This window comes from Linepithema humile, chromosome 2 (assembly GCF_040581485.1).
Source record: "Linepithema humile isolate Giens D197 chromosome 2, Lhum_UNIL_v1.0, whole genome shotgun sequence".
Classification (NCBI taxonomy): domain Eukaryota; kingdom Metazoa; phylum Arthropoda; class Insecta; order Hymenoptera; family Formicidae; genus Linepithema; species Linepithema humile.
This window is the reverse complement of record NC_090129.1, coordinates 9001528-9023572: the sequence shown is the minus strand read 5'-3', so window position 1 is coordinate 9023572 and position 22045 is coordinate 9001528. Positions and strand designations below refer to the sequence as shown.

Below are 22045 nucleotides of genomic sequence, written 5' to 3'. Positions count from 1 at the left end.
AACACAGTGTGTTTCTTGTCGGAGTTTTTGACGCGCGCGCGCATGGCGGCTCGTCGCCTCTGACACGGCAAAATGACACAGAGCACCGGCGTTTAATATCGCGATTGTCGTTTAATCGAGTTACGTGCCCCAGTTATTATTTTATTTACCGATCGGTCGCGCAACAAGTTTATTTCCGGATACTTGCCATCGCCGCTGCCGACGCCGCCGCTGCTGTTACACACCCCCCTCGTTATATCACACGGCTCGCACATTTATATCCTGATATATCGCGTTCTACGATTCTATTAACTTCGGAGAACGCTTCTCGGTCGACACGTCGCGCTTTAAAAAAAGCATCAAAGCGCTGCAGTATAATACGTATATGTCTTTCACCGTTTCTGTGTTTCTTCTTAAATGAGGAAGTAATGCGGTTCTCGAGAAACAACAAAAGTCTCGTAACGATTTAATTTGAATGAAGATTTTACTCTCGAAAAGATTTAATTTGAACGAAAACTTTTCTCTCGTGTTCATCCGGTTTCGGTGCTATAAAAAAGCATCTCAATGCATTAGAATGTGCATTTTTTTTATAAAAGTCAACGGTATAAACAATTAAAGAACACAGTGAATTTTCTATCAATTAAAGTAAATTATCGAAAAACACATTTTGCACTGTAATTTACTGAAATTTCGAAATTATTGCGATTTTTCAAATTTATATTTAATTCTATAATAAGTAAATATAATTTTATCAATATATAATAAAACGCTCCTACAGAAATAACATGCCACTGTGATCACAAACAACTACTTAAAGCTACTCGATACAATTAGCAGAAAAACATTCCAAATATTTCAAATCGAGCGGCTTAATTCGATGTCGCTCGACGCTAACAGATAATTGCGCCTTTAATTACTTTCCGCGGGCGAGACTTGGAGAAATAAATAATTAATTTCTCCCGTCGCCTTCCCTTCGCCGTTCGCCAGAGTATCTAACGAAGCAAAAAATGGCATCAATTTTCACGACGAATAAACGAACGAGCGAAGCGCATATCGAAGGGTATGCATCGTCCGAGAAATTGCATTGTAAAATTGTGAAATCGCAAGCGCGTCGCATCGGGCTGTTTAATTCGAGACTAATTAACGGTTCAATCACGTCCCGCGCGTAGATATCGCGAGGGACTCAGTAAATTACGATTCATTATTCCACATCGTACGATAGTCCGCGTAAAAGAAATGCTCGAACAGTCTCATTCGGGAGTTAAACCGCTAACCAAAAATTTGTGCACTAATTCCATAATATCCGAATGTCAGCAATTCCCAACAGCGGGGGAGAAGGTGGTATGATAAAATCCTATTTTGTTTTTCTATAATTTTCTATAATATCCTATATCCTGCTTCAATATCGTATATGTATGTAATTCAATCTATATTCTACAGAAAATTTGATAATGTAATGTAACTCTATAATCTAATGCAATGAAAATAAAGACAGAGATAAGAGACATTATAAAAATGTTATGGATTTTAGAGAAAAAGATGCGAAAAATGTATTGAATATAAACATTAAATATGTAAATATATTGTAAATATAAATATTGGATAAAAATATTAAAAATTAATAAATTTGTGCTATAGTAAATATGTTAAAAGATAGTGAAATATGTACATGTATAAATGTATACAATTCAAATATATTATAAATATAACCATCGTATTAAAAAAAAAAATGCAAGCTAACATACAATAATTTGCCAAGACCAAAAAATATGTATTTCTCAAAACTGATAAAAAAATATTTTCTTTACTTTCTATGTGCGAGACATAAAGTTAATTTACGTCCAGGCACTTTAAAAACAGTGCTAAAAATACTAATAATAACAAAAACGCTATCAGAAAAGGAAGGAGGAGAAAGAAAACGAGCGAGAGCGAAAGAAAGAGAGAAGAGAGATTGTGAAAAAAGTGATAAAGCAAAAAATACAAACGGAAACAAAAGTCGAGTTATCGGGATGCGTTAGAAGCGAGGCAACAGAGAGATTGGAATAGAAAATATGTATGTGCGTATGTGTGTGCGAAGATAGCGTGCAGAATAGAAATTTAGAATAGGATAGTAAAAATATAAAATAAGTATAAAAATAAAAAAATAGATTATAAGATAGCATGTATAAGTTAATTTTTAAGAAAATAGGTTAAGGTTAACTGTAGATTGTTAAGAACAGAGATCGTGTAACCCTGCGGCGAGTCATCAATTTAAATATAGTGCAACAAAAATATTATAACAATTCCTCACTATAAAAAACTCAAGATATTTCTCTATAAACTACACGGAGAAAATTTTATATCAAAAATCACTATAATACGGCAGTAACCATGAACCATAAGAAAAATTATAGAGAAATTTAAATACTATGGCCATTATGTTAAATACATAGTAAAAATTTTTATAATTCCTACATGCGCCCGTGGCAACTGCCGTACATAATAATTTTTGATAAATTTTCAACGTGCAAAATTTTACGTTGATAAAAGTTTCTCTGTGTGTAGTTCAGTATTCTAAAATAATCAACCAAAAATGTAGAAAATGCTAACATATATCTACCATAATTTGCAACATTTCATTATTATGTTATGAAATGTTTCATCTTGTAGTTTACACTTATTTCAGTACGTAATATATCTCATTTAAGTTATATCCACAATATTTTTACTAATATTCCATCTTCTTGTACGCGAAAATACACATAGCAATTTGCCTCTCATTTGCCTTTAGCGCCTTTAGTCGCCTCTAACGTGGTGACGTGCTTTAATACCGAAAAAATCGCGAATAATGCACGTGCGGAATTTTCGCGGCGAGGAGACGTTCATAACTAATGTTGTAAGCTGCACGTTGAAATCACGGCGCGGATTAGATGAGCGACGATGCAAAATGCCGGGGATTCTTAGGACAGATCGCGGTTAGAATCCACTGATGAAACAGCATAATGCCAGGAATGTAATCGTCTACCCAGCCATCAGATTTCCATGTAAATGCATCGACGCATCTATCCGATAGAACTATTTGGTGGTCATGCCCCGAAGGGATCGAGAATCGAGCTCTAACCATCTTCTCTTGCCATGATCTCTGCGCTTTCATAAACGTACCTCGGCCTGACAATGGACGAGCTTAATGACCGAATGACCAATGACCGAGAATTCCGTTCTACTGCGTATGTCATATGTACTTCGTACATGACGCCGTCATTGCGAATACCCCGTCCCACTTCAAACCAGAGATCAATACCTCTCCTATTCATTATATTTTATTTGATACGAGATTTCGCTCAACTTAATGTAAATTCGATAATCAAATACTGAACGACGAAGAGATTATGATTTATCTTTCAAGAAGTTTGTGATACACAAAACGCAAAATTTACAAATGCAAATCAGCGAGCCCGAACTATAAATATAAGTGACGCAAATATTTTTTAGCATAGGGTAGAAGTAAAAGCGTATTCGTTTTAAAGTAAAAGCATGAAGTAAAAGCATATTCTACATTTCATATGAATAATCTTTGGCTTTTACTCTGAAGCGGCGGGATTTTGTACGTTGAGGTATACGCTTGTAAATGTCATTGCTGTCAGAATAGGTATTAACTTAAATATACAAAAAGAATTACAATATACTTTTCATCACTATGCCATTCATACTTTTTGCAGTTTATATCCTTTCACATTTTCTGTGAAACGTCATACTAATAGAGATAAACCTTAAATACGAGTAAATGCTTCCATCTTCATTTATATGTCTCCAAACCCGGCTTCAATAAATAATAACAAAAGCGCATTTGCTGCATTTCATTCATATATCATTCAATATAATGAACAAATTTATACTTAACTTAAACAAATTTAATCCTTTCCATTTTTAATCAAAGACCGATCATCAGCGTAAAAAGACTATTTTGTCATTTTAATCCTTTTTATAAAATAACCAATAAAAAACATTGCTAATTTTGCACGAAAAGCATTTATATATGTAAAAATATGTATAAAGTAATGTATAAATTTCTAGAGAAAAAAAGTGTTTGAAAAGACGCACCTTTAATTTGAGTTGAACGAAACTTGGACAAATTGGACTAAATATCAAGGTGTCTCTCGATTGATATATCGGAGAATAAATTAGATTTGAAAATGATGCGACAAAAGAAGGTAGAATCAGCGATTTCATTCTATAGACCCTCGTATTCCCAACAGGTATAATTCCTAACGTGACGTGCCGGCTTTTTATAGAGAATTCTTTCATCTTCCCGATCACAAAGGCACAAATTGTTTTCGTGACTGGCAGCGCACGTCTTTTTCGAGAAAATTGCTAGTCAACGAATGACAAGAACCCAATTTAAGTCCCGTGTGTAACTGTTCTCGGTATTATCACGTCCGATTGATCGTTATGTCGCATATAAAGTCCCGCCATTCACTCCCGAAAAAGGTCGTTTTCGAAGAAAGGTCTGTGTGACCACGCCGATTTAACATGGAAATTTCGCAAAGATTAAAATTTTTACAGCGGAGTAGACTGCGATTTACGCCACTGCGAAAGTCGCTCCAGCAGATGCTTGTATGCGACGCCGTGATGGACGATGCATGTTTATATTTATATTCTTTGAATCGCGTATGATTTATGATACACGTAGATGAGAGAAGCAGTAAGCGTCAAAAAATAACGTGATGTGATTATAATTAATTTGTGCCTTTATTGTACGAATGATCTCGAAATACAGTATTACGGTATTACTGTTTCACCTTGTATGATATGAATATTGTAATACAATTTCATCTCTCTGTTCATAAATATTTTAGTAGTAAAACTATACTGCTACAAAAAAGTAGAAAATGTGACTTGATATTTCTGTATGTCGTAACACAATATTTCCAATATTTCGTATTCACGTATTCAGTACAATATTGGTAGCTTTAAGATAGCAAATAATATCTCATTATTTCAATGTAACAATGTCACCTCGAATGAATCCAACTGTATCAGATAATGTTATTTTATTCGTGTGTCTACACCGATTGCGTATCGTCGATTAATCGCGGATAAACACTCATCAAATATATGCGATTGCATGATATATCCATTCGTTAATACCGAAACATGTTTTTCGAAGTTGTATTGTTCGCTATTCCGATCACGCATGAACTACTGCCGCCATGATCAATGAAGCTCGCTGCTGGCGTTACAATTAAAAATTTTTAAATTGGCTCGTTGCGAAGCTGTCGCGAAATTAAGGGGAAAGGTTGCAAAGTGCGAGGAGTAGTATTAATGAACGTAACAAAGCCAAGCGTGATACCTTGCGAGAAAGATGCTGCACGATTGTTAATTTGGTGTTCCGCAATTAAAAATTATGAATGTACGTCATTTCTATTTTTTCCAAAGTTAAAATAATCTTGCAATCATATACGTCGAGTTCAAAATAGAAAGTTTTAATGATGAAATAATAAAAGAAATATGTACTATTTGCGTATACAAGAAACTTTGCTTGATGTGTAAACGCTGAAGAATACTCTTCAAATAAACTTGTCAGAATAAAATATAATTTAATAAACCATGTTTAAGTATACAGTAATAAAACATATTTGTAGTGTTCTTGCAAAATGTTTGCGTTAAGAATATTTATATTTTGAAAAATTTCACTGAATAATTAAGTAATTGTTAAGTGTTTCAGAAATATTTTTAAAATCTCAGCTAAAATAATAAAATATTGCTTATCCTTGAAAAATGACAAGCAAAACACACTTGTAAATTTTATTGAAAAATATTTTATATGCATAAAACTACGACATTTGTTTATATATTTGTCAGTAAGGCGTAATAATCGTTGCTAGTTTCATAATAAGAATATTATTGTAAACGCTACGTATTTCAATTTCTATTTTGGAATAAGTATTTTTGAAATATTTAATTCTAAGTCAAACTTTATCCATAAAATAGTAAGTAAAAATTATATCAAAAAGTCAGCTGCTTAAAAATGATAATTTCCACCTTTCAATCAATTTCATATGACTTGAGAAAATGCAAAACCTCATATCGTTTCAAAGTACATATTCTCCAATATTATCATTTGAGAGAATTAGATATACCTGCTTAATATTATGTATATGTATTATGAATTCGGTTAAATATTTCAATAGCTAATGATCAATATTTCCCAAATAAACTCGCTCTTATTTATGTGATGAGTATTAACTATGCCATATTGATCACTTAACCAAATATCACTGATTATGCAATGTTTATGAAAATTGTTAATCTCTCGGAAATCTCGCCTATCTTCTCCACACGGACGCATAAAATTTGACCGAGAATGAGACAGAAAAATACATGATCTCACCGTCAAAAGATCCTTGGAAATTACAATCACAGTACACGGCATTCCCTTCGAATGCGATCGGCCGCAAGTACAGTCCGTTCTACGCACGAAGGTGCAATTGCCATCACCGACTATGACATTTCGCAGTTTCTCACAAGACTCATCGTATTAATCCTCTAGAACACGGACACACACGCACGCACACACTCGCGAAAGAGAAATAACGAACGAAAAATTGTGAAAAAGTACACTGCTGCAACTTGTTGCGAATTTGGAGCGCTCTATTTGGAACGGCTCTAAGTTATCCGGGCTGACATCGTTTTCGCGCCGATATGTTTTATCAATATGATTTATCTCTCGCCGAACCCGGAAGAATCTGCGGGATAATTCCACGATATCGATGTGAAAATGTTTCAGGTCCAAATTTGACAGAATCGACGCTTCGGTTCCCACGTATCGTCTATTGTGTTGCACAGATAATTCCGGAGCGATCAGTAACACACGACCGGTAGTCCAGGGTGACTTTTCGCTCGGCCAACCGTGAAAGGGATAAAGACGCGACGACTGCACGACGAACACTGAGCGATACGCGTTGAGTGGGGCACGGGGCGCGCGCCGGTCGCTCGCCCGAACGCGGTCGAAGATTGCCGAGGACCATCGAAGCATTCGCGGAGTGTGCCCAGCGCACGAGCGTGAACAGCTTCCGAAAGGGCGCATTCTTTTAACGCGCCGACAACGACGTGCGTGCGAGTGATGTCTCGAATTGCAAAGAGTCTGTTGCGAAATTTACAACGATAATAAATACATTTAGCGCGGAGTAGTCGGAAGGATCGCTTAACGACTTACGTTTTTTTCCGAGCGTCGCAGGACGACACCGTGAGCCGCGCATCTCTTGACATCGTGTCACCGATGTATCTCCGTATCGCGCAGTATGTCACGTGTAATGTCGCGTAAGTTATTCGATATTTGCCGGGTAATGTCGCGTAACTCGTTCGATATTGCGAGAGAAATATTTTTAACATCTTTTACGCGACAGTTTTCTTTCGCGGTTAAATGATATAAACTCGCTCGGCCACTTGCAAACTCCTGACCTTCAATCGCATTGTGGTTTGGCTTCGTGATGGCAATTGACTTCGTACTCTAACCGGTAGGTAGGTATTTTTTTTACGGTAGATAATAAGAGCCCAACAAAGTATAACTTTTAATGCAGATGTCTGTAGTGTAAAATGTAGGGGATAAAAATAATGGAATTTTCAAAAGCTTTTACATTTTGTTATAAACGTATATTAACATTTTCATGAATATGTAATCCATAAATTGACGAATGAGCGTATATATTGCACCGGAACCTGTAGCAGTATAAATCTTGCTTGATATTATAATTAATATGTAATATAAACTGTAACGTAAACATTTTAATATAAAGTAAAAATTATACTTTAATGATAATATACGGAAACATAAATATTAATATCAACTGTAGTAATAATAGTATAATTATTATTTTTAATTGTACGAAGAAATTCTGTGAATCCAAAATTAGTTTGTAAATAGAATGCAAAATGTTATTATAAATTGGCAAAAATTTTATTGCATATTTTATAAGCTATGGGTACTTATTTTACTTTTTCTTTTCCTTAAAGAATTCAATCAATTCTGCACAAAATAATTGCTTAATAACAAATGCAACAACAATTGTAATTATTAAAAGTTATTATTAATAATTTATTTAGCTCATGACTCAAGAAAATTGTCAGATTTCAATAACTAAAATAATTAAAAATTAAAACGTAATTTCGCATACTGATTTCTTTTAGAAAAAATCATGGACAAAATTTTAAAAATACTGTACACAATCAAACATCATACATTTCGAAGATATTATATTTTGTTTCATTATTATTTGGTTTTTAATACTGCATTTTAATTATGCAATAGCAAGATTCCACGCATAAGGATCGCAATGTCTACGACTCATAAATTAATTTTTTTCTCTTCAGAGTATTTTGATTAAAAAAGAGCAAGTTTTCTGTATTTAGAGAATTAGAGAAAAGGCTATATATTTTTTATATTTTCATATAAAAGATTCGAATTAATTTGGAGATGACAAAATTGTATGCATCCACCATGGAGTAATTTATTAAATGACGTTTTGTTTTCGCCAAAAAATACGAGCGTTCAGTGGGATTTCGATTATGTAAAACACGGAAAATCCCAGTATACCTGAAAGTAATTGGAGCATTTGCCTTAGGGATTTTCGGATCGAACGCATTATGCGCTGTGTTCTATGCATTTTTTGTGAGTTACGAGGGCATCGTATATGCAGCGCCGTTTTATTTCCGGAGCGTAGCGCTCCGCTGTTTGCGGTCTTGTTGGATATCCGCGTTGAGTATGTTGAGAGAGTATGTACTCCCGCGAGTTGTCGATACGTACACACGTGGGGTGAGGGAAAGGGGTTAGAAGGTGTATTCCGGCATTCCCTCTTGATGCACTCGCCAAGGTACGCATTTTTATAAGCCGACACAAGCGGATATACGTTGGTTACACTTTTTGATCCGTATTCAAACGTTGTGTCATGCACGCAAAAATGTATACTACGAAATTTATTTATTTTTTAGTAGCGAAAGAAGCTGCATATTAGTAATAAAATCTTGAGTAATAATAAGAAAAGTATAAAAATTCTCTTTCAAACATTACGAATCGTTAAGAAACAAAATAAAACAAGTGCAGATGGTAATGGGAAGGCAAGACTCTAGAGCATAAAAGTACTGTGGAACACAGATGCAACGTAACATTTTGATTCTTTTTTAGATCATTTTCACTATGATTCGTAAAAATGAAAAATTTAAATAGAGTTCGTTGTTAATATTGCAAAAACCAAACTATGAAACTAATGTAAAAATAATAATCGCAAAAAATCATACATGGTAACGAAATATCTGTATTGCAGTAATAAAAATACAGAAAAATCTTCATCACATTTTTCTCCAAATTTTTGTCAAATTATATAAATAATATTTTTGCAAATTTTTCGTTAAATTATGCATTAAACACTCGACTCAAATGTGTTCGCATATCGCATATGCATTTAAAACACACAGAATTTCAAGAATTTCATGGCTCGAACATAGAAAGTTGTCCCAGTTCTACTGGGACTTCTAACATCCACTCAGTAGATGCACTCACGTGATTTGCTTGTCCCGATTGATGAGAATGCATGTTCCAGTTCATTACAAAAAAACCTTACCATTATAATCCCGCAGTAATAAAGATAATGGCGATATGTCTGACAGCATAATAACAAATATATTTAGATAAAGATCGTATGTCGTTAAATAATAAGTTTTCCTTGCGCTAAAAAATCTTTTCTTCTTCGTTATTTTTACTTCTGATATATAGGGAACTTATTTTCTAACAAGCTATCTACTTTTTTAGTTAATAGGCACGTTATTTTTTTTATGGATTAGTTGTATAAAAATAAGAAAATAATATATGTGCGGTTTGTTTGCTTTCTCTCTTTTTAAGAGTGGCGCAAGTCTAATTTCACAACATTATGAATTTTAATGAGATGAGAGTATGCAAACTGCTGCGGCATATTTATTTCACCAAGATTTTCAACCGAGATCTGTACTACCTATAAAATAAGCGGCTTATACATGAACATACCATAATATATACCGCATTCTAAGTGTATCTCATTTATCACGGAGCGTATATTTATTTGATGCTTTACGATTTTCTTCCTAACACAAACGCAACTGCTGAAATGTCTGAATCAATGAAAAGCTAATTAAATTTATGACTTATACTAAAATGAAATTCATGATTTATAATGTACACGTATACAATTCAGCATTTAAAGTTCAAAATGCATTCTGGAAATGCAAAACTATCCAGGATTACTTTAATTTGTGTAATTATACCCGCAAATAATTTGAATTCGAGTATAAATATGTGAATAATGTATAGCAGCAGTTTTATTATTACAAAAACTCACGTCTCCGTTATTACGGAAGATTTAGTATAATTTTCTCTCTTTCGACCAGCTCCTTCTTTCTCTCCACTTTCTTCCTCACTGACATTAATCACACAAGGCAAGTTAGCCACTTATCAAGCAGTAGGCCTATAGGGTGGTCAATTATTCAAATATGATCGAATAAATACATAAATAAGCGAGACGCAGCCGACTTGGTCCGAAACGACGTAACGTCTGTATACATATAAAAGGCACCGGACGAACGAGCGGTCGTTATTCGCCGGGATCTTCTTATTGTCGGCAATGCGAGCGCATCTTTTTCGTGCTGGATGCGCAATGATGAGAGAGAGGAGGAGTTCCCGTTTCAAAAGCAGCGCAAGAAATTACGAGTGCACCACCACGGAGACCACCTAAACCCCGCGTTTTCTGTCATCATTCCAATGCGCACACGTCCAACGCATACGTCCACCGATAACTGCGATCAATGTTCACGATGACGTTTTTCTTAATTACTTCGGTATTTCAGGTGACTGTCTTAAGGCAACAGCGACATCGGCATAAATAACGTATGCCATTAAAAATCATTTCTGTATATTATTTTTCGTGAATATTAAATCCCGTTAGTCGTTAAATTTGACTGAAAATCATGGAATCTTTCGTGATATGTAACGTCATATAATTTTTTTAACCGTGTAAAAGCTTTCCTCTGAATAAATTAATGCAAGAAAAATCAGTTAAATGTACTGCATTCAATGTATGAATGAATATATCCACTCTGAATAAGTACGATATGAAGAAAATAAAAAAAAGAGTTGAGAGCGAGAAAAAAAATTATGCAAACTAAGATAAAAATTATAACAGAGAGCATGTATCATTTCATATCCACAGCTTGACTGAATTGTGCTGTTAAACTCCCAATATACGAGATTGTTTGACAAGAGTCAATATTTAACAAAAACCGATCTTATCTTTAATAATGCAAATAGATATTTTATTCTTTATTTCATTTCATATGCGTATTTTAATAAAATTTTATTTTAAAACTCAAGATATATAATGTGAAAAATTATTCAAACACAATATTAAATTTAACATTAGACTAAAACTGAACATTTAAAATCAAATTTCCGTTAAAAACCTAAGGCTTGCAGTCAAAAGTTAAAATATTTTCTACATTAAATATTTGAAAATAAATCTCTCGGGATTGAATGTATAATATAAATATTACGGCAAAAGTGATTAAATTAATGTTCTTTATTAATATATCAAATAGTTCTCTAAAACCATTGGCCACATTAATAATTGTAATAATAAAAGTTTTTTCTTCATAATTTTGAATGTAAGTAAAAGCAAGAATTTATTTTGCTTTGCATATACTTGTATTAAGAAAAATTTGTAAAAGAAAAACTCTTAAATGCCTTACATTCTCTAATAACAACTAATGATTCCATTGTTTATCAGAAATGTTATAGAATTAGAGATCAAATAATTTAATCATAATTTATATATTCTATAATGCAATATGATAATAATAATGCACGATCGTATTGAACAATTCTGAAATTTCTTTTCCGTGGACATTAAGCGAGACATCCAAGAGAGTTGATTAAGTAAGACATCGATCAAGCATGCATCCCCGACATCGGCCTTCCACCCTCCGCCCTGCACCCACTATTCTTCTCATCGGGTTTTCTAGGAATACATTTTGACAACACGCGGAGAACCGACGGCGACGTCCCGCAGTCTCGTCGGAGTTTACGAGAATGCATGTCATTGGCCCTATTGTGCGGTTTATAGACCCTGGCAGGAACAGACATGAAAGAGACCCTTTCCGAGGCATTTATAAGAACGCAAGAAAATTCTTCACGCATGATCTCCTATTATTGTTCATTTCAAGTCCTCGGTAGCGGATACGCAAAAGACTTTTATTTCCCTCTTAAAGAAACACTCGAGAGACTTCATCTGGCATGATTATCGTGCCGAAAATATTGCCTTTGGAAATTAACGTATTAAAGGAACCGCCACTCATTATTTTGATGCACACATATTCTCATCTTATTCACAATTTATATTGCTTTTATATATAAATCGTAAGATTTTGTAATTTTTAATGAATTATAATAATATAGCTGATATATAATGAATTATAATAATTTTTCCGTCAGAGCCGGGCTTTTAATTTTAAATTCTGAAACCAGTACTACACAGTCTTAAAATAAAATATAAAAACAAATATATCATTATCATTAATTAAATATGTTTACAAAATAATACATATTTCACAAAAAAACACGTAATAAATGTAAGATAATAATTTTGATAACATATGTCATTAAAATTGTCATTAAAACGAAAGGTTAATATTAATTTATATTGATTTAACTTAATATTAATATTAATTTTAATATTATTAATTACGCATGTTTTATGAATTATTCATTACGATTATTTTTATTATTATATATTGTAATTAACAATTATCGATAATACACTAAAATCGTAATTAATTAAGACATGAATGAATAGCAATTATCTTATTATTTTAAAATTTTAAAAAACACCATCCCGTCATTATGGCATCCTTGCGGTAACTATGTGCTCTGATGTGAACGGGTTAAGCGTACGTAATGAGGTTAATGGCCCCCGACAGGCACCTTGCGGCAAGAAGAACCGCAGTACGACGTCTCAAGACTTAAACGTGTCGCTTTAAATAGTCGATCAACCACTTAATGTCTCTCGATTATGCCAATTTCAGGGAACTACTACGCGTCACGTCATTTGGATTTTCAGCAGTCATTAGCTCGGCCTCAATACATACATCCATATTAAACACAGATTGTATTTAATTTCTTCTAGCGTACATTTAAATAATTAATCACATATACCACGATATTGCATAAATCAAAACATAACTTCCAATTGCAAACTATATATTTGCTTTTCTCATTGCAGAAGTAAAAATAAATAATTAATTCTTATTTCTCGTTTAATTTCAAGTTGATTTTATTTCGTTAGAATTTTAAATTAAGGTTTAACCAAGTTGTTAAATATTCAAGAGTCGAAAATTCAGAAAAGCGTATCATACAATCAAATTCTTGCTAGGATCAATAATATCTAAAATACACTCGCGAAAATTGGCCAACTATTTTCAATATTATTCTGTATATCATTATGTTGTAATAATTCAGCAGCAGGAAGAGTTATCGATTACTGCGAGCGCCGGTATTTCGCACCAACGAGCAGATGGAATCAATCACTGGTAATCTATAGACTCGTCACTATTTCACGATCTTCGAAAGAAACCGGCTGAAAGAGCCTACAACAAGAAGAGCTTACGGCCGGTTTGTCGCGAATTCATTATCGAGTTCGTTTGAATTTGTCGAGCGAACGCTTTGTTTCGCGCTGCCGCCCCTCGTACGTTGGATGAAATCTCGAGATTTCAATACACGGATCTTTTCGCGCGTGACGTACGTGAACGAGGATTCCGAAATTAAATCCCCTTCGATATCCCTTTTGATGTAATTCGTTTTAATTTTAGCGCGCTCGATCTTCACAAAAACAAAGTGGAGAGACGCGATGGAAATTTCCCGAAAGAGGAAACATCCGAATTGATGATCAAACAAACGTTCCGCCTGATTTTTTTCTCCAAATATTCTTTATGGATTTGTAGGTACGATCAGACGGAAGTGACATGTTGTTTATTTTAATTCGCAAGCTTGCGTTCATGCGGAGATCAAGCGGAGCTATCGGAATGTATTTTGCAAATTGTATTTCATCGAATAAATATTTTCATCGACTTTTCCTACAATAGTACTGTGCCGAATACTGCACAATCTCGATTGCGCGGACAGTTAAATATTTTATGTACATACATGTTATTCACCAAGTTTTTATTATATCACGACTTCCTGGAGTCTGCTTTCTAGAAAAATTTTTAAAAATCGAGTCGTCCTTAGCAGTACTTACCAAAAAAAAGACTTTAATTTGCGCTATGCATAAGAAATTTAAATTTAACTTCAACAAGTTAAATTTAACTTTAGTTGTTAACATTATATGCAACACAAACAAGTTTAATTTTTTTTCTTACGCTAATGCAATTCTAGTACGATGAGCATTTCTCGTAGGTATTTGATCAGCTATAAATAGTCATTCGATGTCACAATGTAAATTATTTATTAATGGAACAATGAATTATGTTCATAACTGCGGATTTGCATAATACTGATGCATGACGTGTAAACATTGATTTGAGTATTATCTGCATAACAATGAATGAAACATGTTCATTGTCAGAATACAAAATCCAAGAAACTATGAAGACTCGTAAAATTTGTGAACTCGCGAAGTATGTATATAAAATATATATCTATATAGAAGGGGGAGCTTCGTTTTATTTGCGATCTTTTCAAGACAATTGTGAGGAACGAGCTACCGCCAAATGGCATTTCTACTGTAATGGTTGAAATTTCGATCACGCCGCGACGAACAGGTTAAAATGAATGCAAAACGCAAGATCAGACATGCATGACGTCGTGCGTGGCGTCGCACCCAGATTATGTGGAATCCTAGCTTATTCGTGACGACGACGACGTTACTTTGACGCGAATTCGCTCGTGTCTTCGAAGTTTACGTAACGCTGCCGCTGATATAAGATGGATGGATCCATGATAAAATTATGTGAAAAGATTGAACTCTTACGATTCGGCCAGCGCACTATAATATTTTGCAATAGGGATCCACCAACGTTTTCGAACGCGCATGGAGAAATTCGAATTGACTCCATCGTCGCGATAATAGAAACGCGACGGCGATGACGTCGTTATGGGATTCGCCCAAGAACGGGCGATAAAGCCGTGTCCGAAACGAGCGAGATTTAAACTCTCGGTCGGGCGAAAGCAGTCGCACGGATCGCGAGATTAGCTCGAAAGCGAGTTAGCTATTATCCGCGCGCTTAACGTCGAGAGACGTAAACGTCCGAGAGCGTACTCGAGACTCGAGTACGCCCCTTTAACGTGGACGCCACCACCAAGGGGAAGTGTCCGAGGCGAGGAGCCATTGGCGGTAGACGACGTTGCCTGGCACATTTCGTAAATATTTGACGGCCGCGGCTAATATCGTCGTAGACGGCAAAGTGTAACGATAAAAGGGAGAAGTCGAGTCGCGAGAGATATGACTGTGAGAAAAAGCGACCGAGCAAAAGGTGCTAATCCGCGCCGCTTTTTGGGAAAAATTAAACGAGCGCACGGTTCGGAGCGAGGCGAAAGCCCGCGCGAGAACTGTAACGATAGGAGTGAGATTGCGAGAATATAAAAAGATTATTCGTACGAACGTATGAAAGAAAGCTGTAGGATAGAAATGAATATATGTATATTCCCCAAAAATATAGAAACTTTATGCGTACAGCTCACATAATACTGGATGCCATCGATATCCGGATGAAGGATTATTTTTACTGAAAAAGTGGATTGTTTTCGTGTACGAATATTTTTACGAATAGATCACATATCGTGCGCGTACAATGCGATTTTTATAAAAAAATTTTACAGAAAACGAAAAAAATTAAAATGTGCGGCAATGTGTTTGAGTACATATTCCAGCATATTATTTAAATAAAATGTTAATAAGTAAATTAAATGGCAATATACATGAAGAGCCAGTAAACACCTAAATCGTAACAGTCTGTATGCAAACTATCCGAATTCTAAACAGAGCGTACAGTCAGTGTAATATACAATTTTAATTAATTTTGTAAATTTTGCACCCCACAACAGTAAAATTTTGATAGGAATGCAAATATTCATTGCTTGCGCCAATTACGTTGTGCCGATAATGATACGCGAGTACGAAGAGCCGAATTAACAAAAACAGTCGATCGAAATTTCGCTTTATCGCGGTTGCTCCGCTTACAAACCAGAAACGCACCGTAAAAATTTATTTTAACCGACGCTAGGCTTTGACGCGCTCCAAACAATGCACGTTAGTTGTGGAAAAAAAAGAAAAAAACTATGCCGGAACAAAACAGAAATCGCTGGAGCACGCATCGATTTCGATACATCGATCTGCTGACGGGCAGATTCATTGTTTCAATATTTTCCATCGCATATTTTAATTGACACTCGAGAAGCGCGTCGCGAGAACCATCCATACATTGATGCGCCCGGCATTGTGCAAGGCTCGACACCCCATTCGCCGGAAAGCGTAACCGTAACACGTCTATGTGAGAAAAAATATTAATTTGTTTACTCTTCCGAACAGATTGATGAAAAGTCAAGCGTTTCTGCGGCTAGAACGGCCAAAAACCCGTCAATTCCTTTCAGGAAACAGACGAGCACAATAAAAACTTGATTCCTTCCTATTTGAGCTATTCTGCAATGCTTCTTATCGTAATACGCGCAAAATCTCTTCCTACATGTAATATACAATATAATAAACACAACATAATTTTATTTCATAGCGATCAAATTTCTTGCAAAATATAATAATATAGCAATCTTGTGAAAACTTGTAAAATATATAAACGTGCAAACTTCGATGTTCGATCTGAGATGTCTTGCGAGAATAAGTGGTAATGCGCGCGCTATCTCCTTCAAAAATTTTCCGTAATTGCGCGATTGAAACTTCTTTCTCGCCATAACGTCATACATCTTATACCACGTTGCGCTCTACGATGTCGATAGGTGGGATATGTCTTTCGGTTATTTTGCCGGTTTCTACGAAATTTCAACCGCATTAAATCGGGGCACGTTCCTTATCACGCAGCTATGCTCGATCCACACCGCTGTAACGCGTCTGCCGAGCCAGCTAGTTTCGCAGGAAAACAGATTCGCAATATTATTTCCAAGCTTCACACGGCCTTCAAATTCGTGAGCGACCTTTTTGAGTCACAATATCGGATTTTAAAATCCCATAGACTTAAAAAAAAGCTATTGCAAATGTGCACTTTCAAGATAAATAAAATGAATAAAATATTGATAATCAATGAGATATCAATGAGATGTAAAATTACAGCAATTTTTTCGTAATGTAATTTTGTTACGTTACTTTATCCTTTTTTACATTAACCACATTTAAAAATTTTAGTTAGTTTTATTGTAACTTATAACCAGTTTTTATTATAACTATATAAAAAAGTCGTACTAGCGTTTTAATTAACGCTTTTTCGTTCGTTTTAAATAGCAACTTTTTCTTTTATTTTTTAGATATAGAGTTTTCAACGTTTATATTATTATCAGGGGATTATATGATTTTATACATATTTTTAAAGCGTTGCAGAGCCTGAATATTTTTGTATTATAATACCAATAGAAACAAAATTACTCCGATTGTAGTTCACAATGGTGCGCAAAGCTTTGAACGTTAAAGAGCATTAACCCTCGAGTGCTGCTCTGGATTAATTTTCACGCGCGCCGTCATCAACAGAGTTTGTTGCAGCACTTTGTAATCGGATAAAATTACGCTTTCTAAATAAGCAAATACTGTAAATTGAAAAAAGCCTACTCTATTGTAAACAAACTGAATAAATGTAAGTGAACAATTATTATATTCCCGCATAAAAATCTATATTTTATATAGTCGAACACTCATTTAATAGAACAAAAAAATCACTTATATTTCTTAATTATATATAATTGTGCGAATGGCGCACGGACGCGATTGATTGCACCTTGAAAAGAAGACCGTCGGAATCAGATCGTTAATTAAAACGTTAGCACGAAGGTATTGTGTGCAATTCTCTACACGAATGGCGCGAAGGATTCAAAAGAGGAGGCTCGAGCATTGGATCCGCCTTACGTCGGATCTTTTTTGTGAGTAGCATGGCTATTTGCCGCGTGATAATGAAGCTGACGGTTCATTAGTCGAAAAAAAGCTCAGGTAACCAACGTTATTGGACAATCCGGCTACCGCTGGCCGCTTTATCTCGCTTTTATTCGACCCTTCATCCGCACTCTTTCACTCGCTCACATCGACCACCGCCCTTCCCCGTACCACCATTCATCCCCGGCAAATCCCTCTCGCTGCGTAGCTCTGCGGAATCGCAGCTTCAGTCACTGTTCCACTCCAGGGATTAAGTGTATATCAGATGATACGAGATTCCGTAGAATTGAATGTGCCACCGGTGGCGGTACAGTACCAACGATATATATATATATCTATATATATGTGTGTGTGTGTATATATATATATATATATATATATATATATATATATATATATACATATATATACATATATATACATACATATATATATATATGTGTGTGTGTGTATCCAAGGGGGGAGATTATTCTGTTATTTTATCGGGTACCCGGGATCAAACACGCCCGCGGGTTTGACCGAGGTGCCCCGTTCGTGCGTTGTTGGTCCAGCGAAAAGGTGGGCGTGCATATTTATCGCATAGTCGAGGATTTGTTTAGGCAACAATACTGATTCACATTTTTTTGTCAAAAGACGTCCAGTCACGCGATTTGCTAGACATCAATCATTATACTGCTTAAAGTTGTTAAGACGAAGAGCGAGTAGAATATAGAAAATATGGGGCAATGCCACGAATAAAGAAACAAAAGAATAATAAAAAATTTTAATATTTCTCTTATTTCAATGAGATAATTAAAATATTTAAAAGTATATAATATTTTTATTATAAAGGATAAAAATAGATTAAAATTAAAAAAAAAAACTAAAATTTTGTAATACCATAAAAAAATATTATAAAATAAAAAAAGATAACTTTTTAATTCTATAGATTATAAAAAAAAAAAAAATATTCTCCTTGTTTGCTTCTCTGAATAACTCTCTCTTTTTAACGCGTTCAAATATTTTATTTGAAAAAATGCGTCAATTAGATGTACAAAACTGTAAAACACTTACAAATCATTTTTATCTATATAATGAAATAATACAGAGAAATTACTAAGTTTATAAGAAACAAGATGTCATCGTAATATCATATCTGCCGTGATAAAACGTTAATTCGCAATAGCAGTTAACGGCGTCACAACGTTTGCCATAATATAAAACTCTTTTCATTCAGAGATTCCAACGCAACGCGATAATGTACGATAATTTTCATCGTGTTACAACCGCAATATTTTTTTCTCACTACCTGACTTGTACGGAATGTAATACAGGACGTTTTAAAAAAAAGGAACATTTGAATGGACGAACGTGTTAAGTTAACGAGCCGTGTACGAAAAAATAAAGCCAATCTCGCCGAACTACTCGCCGTTGGCGCATCGCGAATTCTATATAATTTTGCAGCGTGCGATACGCACTTAACCTTGAAAGAGAAAGGCCAAAACAAGGTGCAGGAATCTAAATCTTAATCCAGGGATCTAAGCTGCTCGAAGAGAGAGAGATATCTAAATGTCATAGAATGTTAGGAACTCTATATTATTATTTTAAAGTGTTGAAACTAAAAAACTAAAATTTTATAATGCTACGATAACTGATCTTTGATTTTAATACATTTTCTTATATTCTCTACGCTTGCAATAAAATATATATATTTAAACGTGCATATTGCAAGAAAGATAAAAATGAAAGATAAAAAACGTAGTACGATAGACAGATGTTACAATTCCAAAATTTTTAAGTATAAAATTGGAAAATACGATGTTGCAAATTTGAACAGGAATAAACAAAAAATCGAAAGTCATAAATATGTAACGAACAAATAATTCACATGTCTCGTACGCATTAAAAAAGATCAGACTAATAAGCTAAAGTATATCATACGGTATCAATTAGTATACGTAATAAAAGAACGTCAGAATCGGAATAATAAGAGTAACTTAATACGTCAAAAAGAAACAAAACAGAATAACAGATTGTCAGTTTGATAACAAATTAGAACAGAACTGTTGACAGCATATAAAAATGCAATATAATTCCACACAGACTACACATAAGTACAAGAAAAGGTACTGGAAAAACTTCTGATTATGATTGATAATATCGTAATATATACGGAATCTCACAGAAAATGCTAAAATATCCTGGAATAAAAGACAGAATACGCTGAAAGATATGGAAAAGAATGCAGGAAAGATCGTTAGATATGATATCGTAAAGATCAGTGCAACTAAATCGGTTATCTAAACAAAATTCTCCGCACAATATCCAACTGAGCGAGGTATTCCGGACGAGTGAGAGATACACTCACGAAGCGCAGAGAAGCGGTGCGAAGCAGCTCGTGGACGAAGAGCTGAGGTGGAAGCGATAGAGGGGAAGAAGAATGTTCAGAAACGGCGACGAGGAGAAAGAGACACAGTTGGCAGGAGAAGCCGAAAGAAGAGCGACAGAGCGAGATGAAGAAAGACCTTCCAATAACAGTTGCCCTCGTATTTCCAACTATCCAAAGCCGAAGGAAACCCACGTCGCCAAAGCGAAATCTCAATTTCGAGCCGGCGACCCGTTGTACGATATTTGCACCGACGATTTTCACGAAACTGTTTAACGACGGAGAGAGGAAAAGAGAAGTATTCGTGTGCCGTCCGCGAGGCGTTACACGTCGTGCCAAACTGACGTGGATCTTAACCGGATTTAACCCGATCTGCGGGACCAGGGATCTTCCTCGATCTCTCGAGTCGCCATTGGCGCTCAAGTTTCTTCAATGAAGTCATCAACCGCGTTTCTTCATTTGCGGAGAAACGACAGCGAACTGCGAGCGTATCGCACAATGAAAAGATGTAAATATTGTGATCGTGTTCTTTACATATATTCATTCAGTTACAACAAAACTGAAAATCACGCTTTAATCGCTGGTACGAGCTAAAATGCGAGTTTAAAAGCGAAATGTCATTATTGGCTTTAAATACAATATGAAAGCGTGATTAATTATAACTGTAATATTATTGAAGCATTTTACGTACCGAATTATAACAGTAAAATCTACATCGCGCAATTGGCATTTTATATTTCGGCGATAAAATTCTAGATTATTGCGCAAGGAGCGTAAAGAAAATTGATTAAATAAAATTTTCCGAAAGAGAGCGTACAGTTCTCTCGCAAAACGTAATAACGGTCGACAAGATCGGACATAATTTCTTCCCCCTCCCCCCTTCCCCCATCCGTCCGTCCATCCGCGATCTTCCGTCTTCTTATAAATTCAAGGCGGCATCACCCTATCATTTCCATCGAGCATTACGAGCAATACTCTTCAGATTCCTTAATTAAACGGATTGACAGCTACATTACTAAGAGCCGCGTTATCGAGAGATCGATCTGCTGTGTGGTCGAAAGATCGACTGCCGCCAGGCTCGACCGTATGCATCCCGTGTTTTTTTCGCCTTCGTGAATTCCCTGTCCGGAAAGTAACCGACGGCTGTCTTCCTTCGGGTCTTTTCGTAATTCCGTAGCTCGATCGGTGCCTTTGAGAGCAGTCACCTTTAAACAGTCTTCGTATGAAGAATCGAATCTTGTATAACGAGAAGTATCTAAGGGAGGTTACTATGCTTTCTCTCTGTCTCTAGTGAGCCAGAATTCCTCCAAGTTGGAAAGACGGGTTGTCTTTGACTCTACGATCTTTCCAAGTCTTGAAATACGCATTAACAGACGTTAGAGTGAACTTTAAAGACAAACTTTAAAATCCGGCGAAAGTCCAAGTTAATAAAATGGTTGATAGATCGAGAGATATTCCAAATGGCACGAGCACGAGAATGGCAGAATAATAGAATAATTATTAAATAAATTATTCATGAATTCTACAACCGCGGTCGTAGAACGCGTACTGAATAACGCTA

At 35.2% G+C, this 22045-nt stretch overlaps 1 protein-coding gene across 6 annotated transcripts in view; it reads right to left on the bottom strand.

Moving 5' to 3' along the window:
• The window catches only part of LOC105680016 (neural cell adhesion molecule 2-like), a 252842-nt gene that overhangs the window by 216705 nt on the left and 14092 nt on the right, over window positions 1-22045 (bottom strand). Inside the window, exon 1 of one of the 6 annotated variants that reach the window (XM_012380415.2) lies at window positions 6350-6903. The exons of the other annotated variants lie outside the window; for them this stretch is intronic. The gene's annotated coding sequence lies outside the window, so the exon portion shown is untranslated. Of the gene's footprint in view, window positions 1-6349; window positions 6904-22045 lie in introns of those variants that run through there. 6 annotated transcript variants of the gene reach the window in all.